We start from the raw sequence: 14,860 nt of genomic DNA, 5'->3' as shown, positions 1-14,860 counted from the left end.
AATCAAATTTTCAAATTTCATAATCCAAATCGAACAAACCCCTTAGATTTATTATGTAAAAAGGTTTGATAAAGATTGTGAATGACAATAAGCAAAATATAATCGTGTGAAAATAAATTGTGTATTTCAAGAACTGAAATGTGTTTTTTTTTTTCGATTGTAAGATCTCCCTTAGTACCAAACAATCAAATTAAAAAAATAGTATTACAAATAAACCCAACTTATGGATTGAACACGTATGTCTTAATGTTTCTGTTTAAAAAATGCGTGGTAAAAGAATTTCTTCTTCTGTTTATCAAAGAAAGAAGTGTAATCAGATGTAGAGCATCAATATTCATATTAGTTATTTATCTTAGGCCAGATCTCTTCACACTTTAAGCTTTTAATATGTTGAGCGTTCAATTTCTGGATTTGAGTTCGTGAAATAAATCAGTGACGGCGAGGAAGAACTTTTAGAAATTTAAGTCGAAAAACAAGCGAGAAAATGTTTAATTGAAAAGGACGGTGTAGGAAATGTCTTAGATCGATCTAAATCAGATTTCCAAATAAAATAAGGACGAATAAAAAAGTAAACGATACTAATATTACATTCACCAAGAAGCTATGTAGCAAGCTTCGAAGTTTGTGGTATGATTGATTGTCTGGGATGATATCAAAACATGGTTAATTCAAGAAATGAATACAAGGAAAATAAGCAGTAAAGGAAACTATTTCAAAGTAGTTTGAGGAAAATCCTGATTGTTAATTTCAAGAAACTGGTTGATGAGATGTTTATCCATAAGCAGTTATAGTAAAAATTATTAGCGGAAAAAGAGAAGTGATAATTAATAGACTAAAATAAACACAGAAAATCATCTTTTGGTTTTTGAAGTGGCTATATTACAAAAGAGATTAAGTGATTACTGTCCTACGAAAATATATAAATGAAATACGAAAAATATTTACCGGTGAATATATAGAATGAATATGTAAAGCTATAGTAATTGATACCATAAGAGATTATGTAAGAAATATTTTAAACAAAGCGTGGACCAATAGAAAGGAGAATTGAGGCAGCATCTAAAATAATTTTGGAAGGCAGTGGGATAAATAATTTCAAAAGGTGTTTCGTGGCTGGCTATAATTTAGTGATTGAACTCAATAAATAATTGTATTTTCAGTATTTGTTAAAAAAAGAACATTTTGAAAGACAATGAATAATATTTATTACAATTTCTTCACCTCCAGTTTCTTTATTTCACATATTTTGATAAAGATTCAAAATTAGTCAAATTTTGTATCAACCTTTTTAAAATTATTTAAAAAAAACTAATTTTGAAACAGGAGAGACTTAAAATCAAGAACATTTAGAAATATAAACATGTCAAAAGGTCTATGAAATAAGAAATTAAATTAATTTATATATATATATATATACAAATTTTTCTTTAATAGTAACATTTTTCTCAATAATATTATAAATTAATTGAAAATTAGGAAACCAATTATTTTTCACATAAAATTGTTGTAAGCGTTATAATGAATAATGGATATAGATATAAATTATTCACGTTTCATAATTTTTTCCATAAAAGTAAATGCGGAAGATTGTGTTAAAACTTATTTCAAGAATTACAAATCAAATATGATTTATGTATTTTTAATTTTCTTATAGGTTTCAACCTTTAACCCGACGAATAAATAAGACATGTGAAGTTTCGACTTGTAGGTGGTATTAATTTCGATTTATTGTGTGAAAATATTAACTATATCTGTATTTCTATACGGAAATTTCATATAAGATACGAGATGAACAAATATAAAGATATCTCCTTGAAATGATATTCTCCTAGAATGAAATTTCTCCAATATCGATATTTATTATATCAATTTTCATTCTTATCGACATCATCTCTTTGACTCAATCGAGATATTTCTTCATATTTATAAATCGTCTTGATTTTAGGTTTATTCTGATTTAAACAGAAATGTTTCTTTGATACTTCGTGGATTGTTAATGCAGTTTTATTTTTTTATCGTATCGATGATCTTTTAGTCTATTTTCTAAATACTGAGATGTCTACCCTATGTAGACATCATCACAAGCTACTTGATATATAATATTCTCTTGTTTTTGTGCGATTTTAGTTTAGTGAAATATTTGGATAACGTATTATGTCCTTTATGACTTTTATTAATATCATATTTATTGAAATAATTAGATAGTCTTTGTTTTATGCTTCAATGTTTAGTTTCTGCTTTTTCTGTATACCAATTGATATTTATTGAAGTTATAGTTTATTTATGTGAGTTTATTTGTGTAATTGTGTATTAGGTAGTATTTTATTTGAGCCGGAATGTTAAATAAAGCAGAGATAGAACAATTTTTTACTCACAAGGGTACAGTAAAACTTTCTCATCATAATGTAACATGAAATAACAGAACTGCTATCATGAAATTCGCATGTGGCAGCTGTCAAGCCATGGAATTTTCAATTTTTAAAAAAATATAGAGGGATATCGATACTCTGTACTACATACAAGCTCTTTGAATGTATAATTGAAGATAGACTAACACAGGAGGTAGAAAATACATTAAATAACACTCAGGCAGCATTTAGAACCAATAGATAAACGCAAGATTTGATATTCATTAGAGGCAAATAACAGATACAAACAGTGAGATTTATGTTGTAGCAGATGATTTAGAAAAAGCCTTCGATAGTATAAACAGAGAAAGAACAGACATACAACAAATTTAGAGCAATCTACATAAAACACTGTATTCTAACGAACTACCAACATTCGTTAACACAAAAGAAGAGCTACAAAATAGAATACAGAAGTGTAGTAATGAAATTGAACAATTCGAACTTCAGATAAACATAAAAAAGACAAAAATAATGAAAATATTCAATAGACCAGAAGAAAAAACTGTGCGAATACAAGAATTAGAAAAGAAGAGCTGAAGTATGTAGGGACAATCGTAAGACCAGATGGAAAAATTGACGAAGAAGTAACCAATAAGGTGAATATCTACCTTAGTAGCCTTGAACAGAAGCAGACCTGAAAAAAGGAGACTGAACTGGAGAATAGATTCCGGATTACTGAGTGAGAAATTTTGCTGTTAGGTCACGTGATCTGATAGGCTTAAAATGACAGGTATAATCTTTATAGTTATTTAATATGGAAACATGTACAGTGAAAATAGTTTCGAAAATATCTTATTATTTGGAAAGAAATGGGCAATTGAATTCGTCCAAATTAATTACCTAACCTAGGTTTTCACAAAAGTCGTTTTAAATTCACTGGTAAATTCGGCCAAACAGTATCCAATGTTAAGTTATGTTTCAGTGCGAACGATTGGTTTTATGTCGTGTAAATATTTTCACTATTTTTAGACGTTCCAAAACTGGTTGAGTTCCCGTGTATAAATATTGCATCCCAAATTTCTCTAGCCAAATTTATCACATCAGAAGGTCATCTACTTGTTATCTGGCTGAATTTATCACATCTAAAGGTCATCTACTTGCTATTTATCCGAATTTATCACATCAAAAGTTCATCTACTTGCTGTCTGGCCGAATTCATCACATCTGAAGGTCATCTACTTGTTTTCTGGCCGAATTTATCACATCTGAAGGTCATCTACTTAATCTCTGTCCGAATTTATCACATTAAAAGGTCATCTACTTGCTCTCTGGCCGAATTTATCACATCTAAAGGTCATCTACTTGCTATCTGGCCGAATTTATCACATCAAAAGCTCATCTACTTGCTATAAGGCCGAATTTATCACATCAGAAGGTCATCTACTTGCTATCTGGCCGAATTTATCACATCTAAAGGTCATCTACTTGCTTTCTAGCCGAATTTATCACATCTAAAGGTCATCTACTTGCTTTCTAGGCGAATTTATCACATCTGAAGGTCATCTACTTACTCTCTGTCCGAATTTATCACATTAAAAGGTCATCTACTTGCTCTCTGGCCGAATTTATCACATCTAAAGGTCATCTACTTGCTATCTGGCCGAATTTATCACATCAAAAGCTCATCTACTTGCTATAAGGCCGAATTTATCACATCAGAAGGTCATCTACTTGCTATCTGGCCGAATTTATCACATCAGAAGGTCATATACTTGCTATCTGGCCGAATTTATCACATCAAAAGGTCATCTACTTGCTATCTGGCCGAATTTATCATATCAAAAGCTCATCTACTTGCCCAATTTACAACGGCAGAAAGAAAGTTGTTGAATAGTAGCGAACTAAATGAATTTTTGAAAATGCAACGCCCTGGTGGCTAAAAGAAAGTTACAAACATTTCCCGATACATGTTTCTCCTAATAAAACAAAACTGTTTCAATGCAAATATACCAAATTTGTACGGTGTAATTGAGAAGCCGTGAAAGAGTAACTTTTTGTTTAGATTATTAATTCAAGGAGGAGTTACAGCTCATATTAAGTATAATGGCATATTTTCGAAAGCAGTACGTCTCTTAATAAACTGTTTAGCAAAAAATGCTAAGTATTACAAGGAATTTAAACTGAAATAAATACGAAAATGATACAAACCATCCATTGTTTGTAGAAATTTTGCCAAAATTTCGATAAACATTGTGCGTTACGAAACTTCACATCTCTTCACTAGTGAAATGAAGCAACTCCATTGATTCACTAGTAAATAAAATATTCCTCCAACCAATCTTACATGTGGATAAAGTGACTATGGATGAAATATTATCTTTCGGTAATTTCGCAATTGCTAATGAAGAAAATGGTGGAGGAGCAGGTGAAACATGAACTCCGTTTTATACAATTAATCGAATTGTAATCAAAATTTCTAAAGGATTGAAAATAGAAGCAGGCTGCTTTACTCCATCTCCCTTATCTACTACATAGTTTTTTATATGTAAATCCCACTATAGATACGAATACCGATAGATATTCAACACGAAAGAAAAGCGCCTGTAAATCACAGCCTGTTCCCGCCTGTTTTGTTAATGAAACTAAAGTATTCGACACGAAATGTTAAAATGAAGATTCATACCTGTGGAATAATAATTGAACGTGCCTCGACAGAACTTCTGTTAAATTTGTAGATAACTCTTACCTAGTTTGATACACTCAGCATCCTACTTTCTTTTCCAACCCTTTCTCTATTGCTCTATAACTGATTCCACATTCAAGTCTTATAAAGGGTTTACCTGCCTCTAATTTAGCGAGTCTATCAACTATTTGGTTTCAAACCACTGTGGATCTTATGATATTGGAGATTAAGATGATCTGCTTTAAGAATGTTTAGTTCTAGGTCTTATTCCAATTCTGTCTGCAGTTTTGGAGTTATTTGTATACCATTTGATGCCATGTCTGTTACCACAGATTAGTATTGTCCTGAGGCATGTACCAGATTTGAACATTTTTTGAGGTTTGAGGTTTTTTCTTGTTAATTTCTCCTCCGAACATTTTGAGTGACGTTTTTTTCAAATAGTATGATCGATGAAATAGATAGAAGGCTTTGGATTTTGATATCGAATGAGAAAACACAAAATAAGGGCTGTACAAAGTATGGAATCAGAAGACGACCTCCAAACCTTTTAAGAAACAGACATAATATAAACCTTCTTATTTTCAATGAAATTATTAGATTCATTATAATTACAGGCTCCAGTGATGAGAAAACTTAACAATATTAATACCCATTAGCTTTGTTTGTGAATATTTATCAACAGAAATGTGTAGATGTGAATATTCATTATAAATCATTCCAATTTCCTTTTGTTATATGTTTCTGTTAATAAATTAGGTATATTGAATTTTCTTTCCTAGAAGAAAATTTTTAAACAGAGCAACTTGTCTATTGATAACCTTGGAATGAATATTTTCTAAAACAAATGATTTTTTCTTCATATTAGTTGAATAATCCATAGTAGTTTGTTACTTAGACATTTTGACATTTTCTTTTTCATTTTCGGCACCATATTAGAGTTGAAATGATGATGATTTTCAATAGAAAAATTACACCTCAAAGTACTACACTGGACGAATATTTTTAATTGCCGTTCAGATACATTTCCGATATTAACCATCGTCAAAAATATTAAGTGTTACTAACACGTCTTAATTTGTTTTGACAACTCCCCGTAAAAATATTTTTGTCGTTATAATAGCATTGCCTCATAGGTGTACGGTTATAATTAGTTCAGAAGATTTATTATATACCAGGCGATAATTATTAACCGACACCTCATTAAATATATTAAGTGATGGTCGGGTTGGGTCAATTAAACTCCAAAAACTGCCTTTGGGGTTGAAAATATTAAATTTACCGAGTCAGAAGTTGGATCAACATCAAAAGATTTCACTGACAAGATTTCATTGAACTTGGAATAGAGAAATAGGAGACAGGATTAAGAAATATATGAATCATAAACAAATAGAATTATTTTGAACAGAAATGCATTTAGTATATGGAGATTATAATAAAAACTCTGATTAGAAATTGGAATTTTTTTTTCTCACACCCCAACCACCGATTAGCTTTATATCTTTCTCCCATATTATTTCAAAAACTTTTTTATACACAACTTTCAAGAAATGCGGAATTCAATAGACACAGAACTTCTGAATACACTAATTTGCTTTTAAAATCTCTCTGATCCTGATAATATTACAAAACTGATTTTTATTTGGTTTTATCATTATGTTTAAGTTCGAAATTGTTGAAGGTTTCATGTGAATTCTATCATGCCAATCAAATGCCTCAACTTTTAAAAAATTCCAACTATATTTGAAATTCGATTTCTATATGTTTCGTCAACGAAGAATGAAGTGTGGAGCCCATAAAATAAAAGTGATACTTTGATATTATTTGGTTTTGCTCCACATTTCATTTATTGTTGAAAAAGGAATTGATTTCACGAGAAATATTATTCATACCTTTGAATAAATCGTCTTGTTCGGGATATGCCCAGCTTTGGTACAAAAAAAAGAACGATTGTATGATTTTTCTTCCATTTTGTGATACCTTCATTGCGAAATTAAAATCTAATAAGGAGATACGTTGAAAACGTTATTTCAGCAACGTACAATGTTTCTTGATTTTTTATTAGACATTATCAATTTTTTTCTAGTATTATAAAATTATTTTCTTCATAAAATGCTCAAAATTGTTTCCACGTCGTTGATTTTGATTTCCTATTAAGTTATCTACCTCAACCTATCTACCGACAAATCGTCACAAGAAAAGTTGATGTTATAGCCATTTATTCAGTTACCAAAGATCAAACCAAAATCAACGTCTAATTATATGTTATTGTATGTCAAAATTTCAAAAAAAATTTGGAAAAAAGTTCTAGAGACATTATAAGTGATAATTTGAAATATAACAAAACAACCCATGGTGGAAATCAATTTGTAATACATCAAATCAAAAGTCTGTTTTGGTTGTATTTGAAAATAGCTCGCTGTAATTATAAAAACAATTTTTGCTTTCTAAATTGGTTTTCTTAATCATAGTAGAATTATTTTAAAGCCAATTCCAGTATCCAATTGACTTAATAAACGTTATTTGGGTTGAAAAAAAATAAATCTGAAGCTACCGTTATGGAGAAAAAAATAATTGTGTCAATAATTCACATTATAATTAAATAATGTTAAATATCAAAACAAAAACAATGATTTTTGTTATTTTAGAACCTATTATGTCCTAATTGAAGTATAAGTTGTAACTTATAGATGATTGCGTTTTCTAAAAACTATAAAATAAAAAAATACGGCCGGTTACCTCGTAATTATCAAAAATGCATCACATTCCACAATATAGAGTACTGTGCAGCCGATTTCAGTTGAGTGTATGCAAGTTTAAAATGTAATTTTCTCGCTAGGATGTCGGACGCTTTGAAATTGCTTATTTCGTTTCTTTGCCCTGTTCACTTCAATCACTTCCGAATTTAATTTTAATTTTGAGCAATTTATTTCGTCCAGTTTTTTTTCGGCGTTTACAATCACCATATATTGCTGAAACTCGTTTACGATGTATGACAAATGAATATTTTAACGACCCTCCAAAAATATTTAGTGAATTTTTCACTGAAACAATACACGTTCAAATATCATAACCTCAAAAAGTTCAATTTTCTAATTATAACAGATGCAAAACGAATAATCATTGTTACTTAATTTAGGAGATTTTATACCAGTTTGAAAACTTACGTTTTTGAACCACTATCTACCATCACTTTAGTGATGTCTTCAAGCCATATGGGGGCTTGTAAACTTATCAATTATCAAACTAACTTAAAGAGTAATGTCATAAACAATAAATATGTGATTTGTTGATTTGTTTTTTAATATATTATCCCTTTAATACCACGTCTATTTCGCAAACAAAAATACGGTCGGACAGCGCCAGATCAGGATTATATGGTGGGTGTTCAATCTCTGTGAAGCCACATTCTTGTACAGTAGCTTTGAAAATGTAAGAAATGTGGCGGATTTTGCCATTTTGTTAATAATTTTTTGACGCAACTGTCTTAGTAAGTCAAAGTAAGAATGTTTGTTTTTTTTGGCACATGGAATCTTCTTCGGTTTTATGATCATTGTCAAAGACTACACTGTTTTGATCCCCGTGGCAAAGCTCTAAAAATCGCTTCCAACATTGTTTTACATTCTACTTGACGATGCTTCTGCATTGTGTTGAGAACCGACGCGTTCCCTTTGTACTAATTTTTGCCATTTTAAAATGCCCTTGTAGGATTCTTAGAGCACTTATTTTGGAAATGACGGTTTGAGCTACAATATCTTTTGTTTTTGAGCGAACGATAATTAAAACAATTCCTCTCGCACGTGGGTCACTTTCTAATGATTCTCATCCGTAGCGAAACATCTCAAACCAAGTTTGGATCATGGAAAACAAAGGAGATAAGTGTTGGTGTTAATCCTTATTTAGTCAAAAATTATATAACAGCGCAAAAATCAATTTGAGGCGTTTTCCAAAACAACTTTAAGTGAGTGGTTATTCGAGTTCAATTATAATACAATAGATCGAAGCTACAAGTTGAAACTTTCTGTAAATATTTCAACATTTCAACAAAGACATTAAGTTGTAGTTTCTGAAGCAGTTTTTAAACCAGACGACCGGCAACGTCTACCGGTTTGTGAACAACGACAATCCATATGACATTGAATTGGAGCTGGATGAGGACGATGGAGAAATTAGTGAACAGAAATCATATTCGATAATGGAGATGTTATCGATAATGACCTCAACCATCTGCATATTGACAAAGAATTTTCCAATCTAAGGCTCTTTTCAGATACCGCAGGGTACTACAACTATAATAAGATTAAAGATTCGAAACGTCAATCTGACAAATGTAGAAAGTCTTATTGACTACCTGGCTTTGATATTTTTTATCCGAGATAGGTGAATGATGCATAATCTTTCACATGATAATAAATAGTTATTTTCCTAACAAGTGCGGAATGTGATACTTTCCCGCACGCGACTACAGTTGTCCCGAACGACGAAAGACACTTTACGCATGTGTTAGGAACATTATTTTTTCTACGACCGTATATACAAAAAAGTATACCAACCCATTTTTCAAAAATTATTTTATTCCAACAAACATAACAATATAAAAAACTGTAACTAAAAACTACTAATTATTATAAATATTAATATTGAAAACACAATTTGTTGCATTCTGTAGACTAGTAAGAATTGTCGGTCCAGTGGAGTTATTTGGTTTCAACTGGAAGGTAGATGACGTCGATGAGGATGGATGGCATCGGTTGCAGGTCGCATAAAGATGACGATGACGGTGACGGCAACGGTTTTAAGTCAGTTGGCAGGAATTAGTTTCATTTGCAGCCTTCAACGTTTTGAACAACTTTGACGTTTTAGTTACAATTACATGGTTATATAAAAAATATCTGTATTATTTTATATTTTCAAAAAATTAAAAATGCGACAAAAAGCTAGAAAAGGTTTAAATTTTGTTTGATAGACTATTTCGTAAATATTTATTTTATTTTATTGCGGGAAAGTGACACTTTCAAAACTAAATTGCGTGCGGGAAAGTGGGTGCAAACGCACGGTCGTAGAAAAAATAATATTAATAACTGAAAAGTTTCTTCTTAACTTGTGTCGTACTTCGAAGTCTATTCGATATAATTTCATGCGTTTCCTGTAGGATTTAGATTGATATACGGTGCATCAGTCTTCATGATAAGAATTCTTTTGATAGTTTATTCTTGAAATTTATTTACATGGCTATTTTTTATTGATTACTGATTGCGTTGTCTTCAGGCTTTGACAACTGTGCAAAGTTTAAATTAAATCTGATCGCTCAAAATAAGGCAAAATCGAGACCAAAAAATCGGTTGAAAACATGTAATTAGATTAATGCTTTATCAACTGAAAAGTTTTAGGTGATACTTATTTACTTATAGTTTCAATAAAATGCGTGTACATAAGATTCAATTCTACATAAATGCTTCCAGAAGAATATTTACTGTGAATAAAATTATGCGATCAAGTATTTGATCGACTAGTTTATATAATACATACCGATATCATCTCTATATGCCAATAACCTCAAACGAAATTAACGAAATATTGAATTTAATTACAATGTGCCTCAAGATAAAGCACGATCCTTCTGAAATTCGTATTCAAACAGCCTTTGTAACACAACCATGGTACTATCTAAATCAACTTTTTCCATTCAAACAAAATATGAAATTTATTTTTATTTCGGATCTTATAATTACCGCAGAGCATGAGAGATATCGGTAACGTTGAGATAAATATCTTGATATCAGTCATACAGCGGGCGGTTACATTCTCTCTGATTATAAGAGTTTCCTCCAGGACCGTATCTAGTTGGGGTGTGAGTTATTAACTTGATATATTTGGTCTTTTTGTTGACCTCCTTTCGATATTACCACTTTTGATGTACCAAGTTTCGTATTCTTAGGAAAATCATGTTAGGTTTCCGTCCTCCTGCATTGAGAGGTGGGTGGTTCCAAATAACAAATGTTAGATACCAAAAACATGATATTTACTAATGTTTTAAGACACGAAATATATTTTACACTAGAAGAACTGAAAGATCGTGTAGGGAAATTATACTGAGTTGAATCCTGTTTGCAATTCGCTATTGGCAGATGTAATGCATCTAGTTTTGATTAGCAGACACTAAGCCATACAAATTTACATAAATTTCAAAAATATTATTAATTGTAGTGATGTAGTTCGAAGGAAACGTCGAATAATTTTATACAAAAATTCGAGCAATTCCTTCATGAACTTAATAATAATTATTTACAGGAAATTCAAACCACTAATTTTCTGAATCTTTTTGAAAAATTTGACTAATATCTTATTATTTTCTTGTGAAAAATTTCGCTAGCTGAAACTAATTATTTTGAATAACAAATAAATATATTTGCGTATATGTAAGTGACGGATTGCAATTCGTTATAAGTTTGTAAATTCCTGGTTGCTTATTTATATATCAATAAATTATGAAAAAAACAAAATAAGGAACGGTCCTGAATTATAAAGTACCAACTACCAAATTGATTGCTCGGGAGATAATCTACTAACGGTGGTGCCTTAACTTGATTAATAAATAATAATTTTATGTGTGGATACGGGCGCTAGGTTCCTTCAAAATATTTATTGTGGGATTTAATTGAATGGATGAATTTTGATACCCTATTTATAAAATATAATGTTATATCTCGGAAAACGCTCAGCGATCACAAAAAAAGATAATGACGTTCTGTAATCATGCAAAAAGATTTCATAGTAGTAACAATAAATTATTTTGAAACGATTTATAACAAGTAGCATTCAAATTGATAAAATTAGTTCGATTTTAAGTTATATCAATGTACGGGGCCGAAATTAGCAACCCTTTATTATAAATCGTATTTCTCAATTTTGTTCTTTGCAGATATTTGTTTTGAAAAAACAATTTAACAATGAGCATTGTTTATAAATATACAACTAAAATTTCAAGTTATAATTTTATTTCATAAAACTTCATCTTTCACCCCCGTACAATGTAACAGGAATATTAAAAAACTACCCGTAGTAGGTGTGCTCCAGAAACCACCAACTTTTAAAAATGATATCTTGGAAAGGGGTGACTGGAAAGGGGAGGAAATTTTGTTATGGGGAAGACCCATTTCAATTTTATACAAGCAATCATTTCGTTATATGATTCTAGAAACACTCTGTATATAGAATATTCCCTATAGAGGTAATTGATATGATATATTTATTGAACAGTCAGGTTTGGGGGAGGAAACTATTAATAGTTGCCTTAATTTTATGTATTAGGGGTTGACAATACAGAACAACAATCTGAATAAAGAAAAAAATCCTCAAGAACAAAAACGGCGATTTCCTTAGAGAAAATGAGAAAATCCTGAACAATAACATTAAAAGGAATATTTCAATATTATTGTAAATAAAGGGGTGGAACTAAATGAACCAACGACAGGTGTATTCAATAAAAAAACGATTTTTTTGTGTAATGGACTTTATATTATGAATGAAAACAGTAAAATCATATTTTTACTGAATTACAACAAAAGTCGTGCTATTAAATTATCCTTTAGTCAGCAACTCCTTCAATAAAAGAAAGGATATCACAGTATTTTATGAAGATGCTTCCAGAAGTACCTAACAATGAAAAACTAAAATTTTGGAAAATTTGGAAAAATATGTATTTATTTTACTTCCATACACTAGAGACAGAATAAGGAGCAATGAAATCAGAAGAATGTGTGATGTTCCGGATATAGTGATATGGGCCAGAACTAGAAGAAGAGCATGGAGAGATCATGTCAATAGAATGGACGACGATCGACTGGCGAAAATCGCAAAGGAAGAGAGACCCAATACAAGTAGACCGCCTGGAAGACCACCAAAGCGCTGGTATGAGAGCTGGTCCTCGCAGTCACAACTTAGGCTGCCTCTTTGAAAACACAAGACACAGTCTTAAAATAAGAAGAAGACACTTTTCCCAGTGATGTTTCAGGATTTTCTTGAACAGTTCACCTTATTTGGACAACCACCACGATGCTGGTATTCGTTTTAACTCTGCTACCCAATATTTTACTGGAACACTCTCACCCAGTGTAGAATCTAGTTCAGCTTTTATTTTGGTTGGGCTAAAGCTTTTCAAATAAAGTTATTGAATCACTTAATGATGACCAATTTTATCTGTGTTTACAAATTCACCGAAAACGTTCAATATTGATAGCTGCCCAACATCTACTAAACAACATGGCGTCTTCTGTTTTTCAAGCAACTACCGCCATCTCTAATTCAGACCAGGTACTTAACACACATACAACAATACATAATTAAAATAAAGTTAGGTTAAGTTAGTTTATATGTAAACAGGGACTAGTCTGCAGTGACTATCACGTTAAACTTAAACCGATGTTTAATGCGTCTAGCAATGAAAGCAATAAGAATAAGGTTGATTAATATAAAATAATTCATTTCAATTTCATACGGTTTTTAACGGTAGTATTATTTAGTTTATTAGTAAAATGTATTGGTCTGAGGCAGCAAGAAAAGTTAACAAAAACTTTTTATTAAACATGTTTTATGAGAAATGATAACTTTCAAAATATGACATTACGGAAATGATACTTGAGAAAATCTATGTAAATCCTTGGGGACATGTTATTTGAAATGGAAACGAATATTAAAGAAACCAAAGTATTGAGGATTTTTTTAAATTTCGTTTGGAAAAAAGGGATAGATACATGATGAATAGAAAAAATAAAATTCTCCTTATTATATAAGAATTAGAGTTAAACTTTTATTGAACTAGTATGAGTATAGGAAATAGAGTGAATAAAGAAAGATCTCGAATCACAATTTCATTAGAAATAGAAACACCCATTCAAAAACGAGGTCAATAAGCTTAATTTTTGAAAACGGAAATAGATTCCCATATTTTATAAAGTTCGATATAAATAAAACAACAATAACTTTTACTGTCAGTTAATTGGATGAGTCAAAGATATTACCACATTTAAGTCGCTTATTTGAGTTCTAGTAATGATCTATGTTATTGTTTAGAACTTAACGTTTGCTTCTAAGCTCCTTCGGGGGTTTTATATGTCTATAATAAAGCTGTTAAAAAACTTTATTGGCTTACAAAGATAAGTTGAAAATATCTCGTAAATCAAGATGAACGTAGAAGAGTATTTGGTTATTTTTATAAATAGGGTTGTCTCAAGAAATAAAATGCCACATTCGTTTGGTGACAAATGAGCTACAGGACCGTATAAAACTTTACTACTAATCATTGTCTATTAGTTCTACACTTTTTTCGAAAATAACAATATTTTTAGGTACCACACTTTCATTTTTTCTTCTCCAATTATATTTTCTACCTCTTTTCCATATTCTGGTTGTTATTTCCTCTTGAATACTTTTTATGAGATGCGGTATCTTCCAAACATTTCATCAGCATTTATTAATAATATTTCATATTTATATACGATATTAGAGAAAATATTTATAAAGCAAGGAGTAATAAAAATATGTACTTAGTATGTTATTATAAACAAAATATCAACAAGTTGCGTTGCGTATAAATACCCACCACGTTTATAAATCACTCGGAAAGTATATACCGACATAAAATGTGTTATTGTGGATTACAGTTGATGGGGATCGTATATTTGATATTTTATGTTGACTGTAACAGACAAGACCGCGCTGAAAGGGGATTGGGGGAGTGCGAAAAATCAGAAAATCAATTAATATACATATAAGGAAGTTTCTCGACATACTTACTCACTTAGTAATCCACAACCTCTTCTACCATAGC

Source organism: Diorhabda sublineata, chromosome 6 (assembly GCF_026230105.1).
Source record: "Diorhabda sublineata isolate icDioSubl1.1 chromosome 6, icDioSubl1.1, whole genome shotgun sequence".
In the NCBI taxonomy this organism is placed as follows: Eukaryota; Metazoa; Arthropoda; class Insecta; order Coleoptera; family Chrysomelidae; genus Diorhabda; species Diorhabda sublineata.
This window is presented reverse-complemented; position numbering follows the sequence as displayed.